Genomic DNA, 3,979 nt, shown 5'->3' with positions numbered 1-3,979 from the left:
GATATGATGCACATATAAAGGACAAAAATGGCACCACAATCTCTAATGTCAAAGAGGCAGCATACTACAAGATCACTAATAGAGCCATGTCTATGCCACGCCCATAGACAATTACAAAATAGGATAAGTTACATATAGATCAACCAAATTATTGGTGGGAATATCACATCCATAGAGAGATGACCAACTACCTCAAGGTGTACTCATGTAAGATTGCAAACCCCTACTTGCTAACAAAAGTTATTAGCCACGTGGGTAGTGTGTCTTTGCTAGATGTAGTGGAGGAAGAGAATGTCCCCAAGGTCAATTGACTAAGAGAGCATCAAGGAGGTAGAGGAAATAGGAGAAGCCCTAATTACTAACATAAAGACCTTACTAAATACCTTGGGAGGTGCGAAGACCTCAAAAAAGCAAAGATGGAAGCTTGCATAAAAGAGAGGCGAGAAGATAGTAAAGCCTAAACCATAGCAGCAAGATGACAATGTAGAAGAAGAAGTGCACAATGACTTACCACCGTCTCCAATTAGAACATCCAAACCACTAAGTATACTTGGGGATAACACATAATTCTTAACATATGTGGACTCAATAGGAATAGAAGTGATGACATGCCATTGGACGACAACACAACGGGAATAAAAGTGATGGCATATACCATGGACGACAACACCATTTGACAATAATACCAAACACCATTGGTGTGGACGATAATACCATTGGATGACAACACCATTGGTGGACGATAACACAATGATTGTCCCCATATATGGAGGATATGCCACTATCCATAAAATGTCTGTGATTGCTTAGTATAGGTTTCAATAGTATATACAGTTGTTTGTTGAGACTACCATGGGTCAAAGTATTGTAGTGGCATTGCCTATGCCCAATAAATCTGTCCTTGTCTATGATAATGCTAATTCTTGTGGTCACAAAATTGATGCCTTGACAATGCCAATGTCTATGCCTATTGCCACAATACTAAATGCACAAATTTAAAGACAAGATATGAAGGTACATGTATAGCCACATAGAACATAAAGTAACTAAAAAATGACACAAGTCTCAACCTAGGCCATTGAAGCAATAGTAAGTGCACAAATAGAGACAAGACATGAAGGTACAAGTAAAATAGCCACATAGAACATAAAGCAACTAAAAACATGACGCAAGTCACAACCTAGGCCATTAAAAGTAAAGGTAAAGGGATATTGGAGATGAGAATCAGCTCTTTATGTACTATAATGGTTGACATGCACAAGGAGTTGGATGCCCAAAAGGAGTAAATGCAATAGCTATAGGAGGCCAAAATGCAGAGTAAGGATGCCAAGATGCAGAATGTCTTAGAGATCTCTCGTGGGCTACATCATCTCAAGAAGAATAAATAAAACTAGATTATATGCAAGAAAAGGTTACATATAGCAAGAGCCATGAAGAATATGTGGAAAGCCACCTAGTCTTCATGGTAACAGGAGCCATGAAGAATATGTGGAGAGCAAGATAGTGGAGCTCCAAACACAAGAAGACTCCCTTACTACACAAGAATACTTCCTTACTACACAAGTAGCTAACTTAAAAGAAACAATGGGAGTAGCATAATAAAGATCATGCTCTAGCACTCCAAGATTTGAATTCTAAGTACATGACAAGCCAAATTTGAGGTAAAAGCATTATATAAAGAGAAAGAAGGCATGCTAAAAATCCACTAAGTGCGTGGTCATATGGATGAGAAGCTCAAAGCTTTCCAAGAAGGATCAAATAAGTTGTAGGCTACCCTCCATACGTAATAAGAAACCAATAAGGTATAGGTCACCCTCCCAAAAGCACAAGACCAACTAGAGCTAGCATAGCAAACAACCAAAGCTTCCCAAGAAAAAATCAATAAGGTATAGGCCACCCTCTAGAAGCACAAGGCTAACTTGAGCTAGCACAATAGATAACAGAAGCCACAAGAAGAAGTATGAAGACTTTTTTATGACAAGGCAAGAAAGAGAAGATGTGTAGTGTCTTTAGAACAAAGGCTTGCCAATAGCACATGGCCATAGAACGAGAGAGGTGGCAAGATTACAAAAAGTGGATGCAAACCCTCACATCATGCATGTGCATAGGGTATCGTGTAGGATGGTCCATGGAGATAGGTGGGACCCAAGTGGGAGATTAAAAGAGACATTGAGGATGGAGGGGGTATGGATGATGGTGGTTGGGTAGGTATATGGGAGATGAAATATTTGAGGGGCATGGAAGATAGAAGGATGGAGGGGGCGGGAATGGGATGGGAGATGAAATATTTAAGGGGAATTGAAGAAGATAGGAGTATATGAAAAGTTGTATAAGAGACATGCTGATGATAGGCAAATGTCTTTTTATTGTTATTTTCCAAAACAAAACAAATAAGGAGTGCGTGAATGATAGAAGGAAAAAGTGGGTGATAGAAATGCATAGGAAATGGTGTTTCAAAACATGTACGAAGTTCTTTTACTAAGGTTGGTGAAGCCTCCAATTGGGCCTAATTACCTTGCTAAATCCTTTCATTTATGAGCTCTAATTAAACACCATTTATAGTAACTCTAATCAAAGATTAACTAACAAAAGGTATATATTGGATCAAGCATGAATTATACATTCTTCAAAGACCTAGTTATTAAAAAATTTAGTGCTAAATTATGGCTTTAATTACGGCATGCTTAAGCCATTACCTACCTCTTTTTTGATGCACTAACAATATTGGTTGTCTACCAATTACTATAGGGATTCTTAAAAAAAGTACCTTTTTGCAAGGCTTTATAAGCCTTGACAAAGGCTTTATAAGCCTTGAGAAAGGCGTTAATTGGCCTTATTTAGAAACCCAAATCATGCACTAGATGCAAAATGGTCGAAAGTTCACTTGATGGCTACTTCCCGTTGAAGTTTTAATGCCTTTATCATAAGGCTTTTTCAATGGATGCAAAATGCTTGGTAGTCCACTTGATGGCTACTTCCCACACTGAAGTTTCAATGCCTTGATTATAAGGATTTTTCAACCTTTTTGGTACTTTGAAGTGTTGAAATATACAAGTGAATAGGGTGTGTGCGGGAACAAGCCCTTGGCAAGACGCTGTAAAAGAGAATCTATAAATGTGAGAGCACCTGTGAAAAGGTGAGAAGTATCTACTGGGAGAGAATAAAGGGTAGCATGAGGAGATTTAGGAGGTGTGGAGATATTCTGGGAGAGGTGGAAAGAATCAAGCAAAAGAGATGGAGTGAATGAAGAAGAAATCAGTGGGATTAGATGCTTGGATGTAAACTCTATAAATTGAGGCATTGGCCTAATGAGAATTTGCTGGTTTTTTATTATCCATGCCTACATTAAGCTATCAATTAATTGCTCACTAATCACATCTTAATTATCATCTAATCTCTTTGTTAATGATGTTGATTCTAGCATTTGATCTACCATAGCTCATCACATTGCTGCAAATTCAACATGGTATCAGAGCCTAGCCTAGAATCCATCAAATTTATGAGCCCATTATCTTGCTAATTAGGATTAGTAGATGATTAAGAAATAATCATTTTTTAGTTGTTTTCAACAAGCTCTTTGCACCCCCAGCTAGTGGAGGGGCTTGATCTCCCTCCAGGAGCAACATTAGGGAAAGTGCTTCTAGGCAAGCATAGTCCAACCAGCCCATCAAATTGGCACGTCAAACTGCCAAGCAAAGCTCACGAAAATCGCGATTTAGTAGGCCCCGTTTTTCTGAGGGAAAAATGAAATGTCTTCTTCTCCAGATCAAATTTCTCTAATTCCTCTTGGCCCTAGGGGTTTTTAAGGGTGCTCTACAAGCCAATGAAGACAGATTTTGATTTGATCAAGTCTACAGTGAGATACAAGCTCTTCATCAAATCTGAAGGTGACTTTGGTAAAACAAAGATTAAGCATTCAATGTTTGGTCAAATCTTGTGTTTCTTGGCTTAATCCTCTACTAGAATAATTGCTATTGAT

This window comes from Cibotium barometz, chromosome 38, assembly GCF_041138505.1.
Source record: "Cibotium barometz isolate CiBa-2024 chromosome 38, ASM4113850v1, whole genome shotgun sequence".
Lineage (NCBI taxonomy): Eukaryota > Viridiplantae > Streptophyta > Polypodiopsida > Cyatheales > Cibotiaceae > Cibotium > Cibotium barometz.
This window is presented reverse-complemented; position numbering follows the sequence as displayed.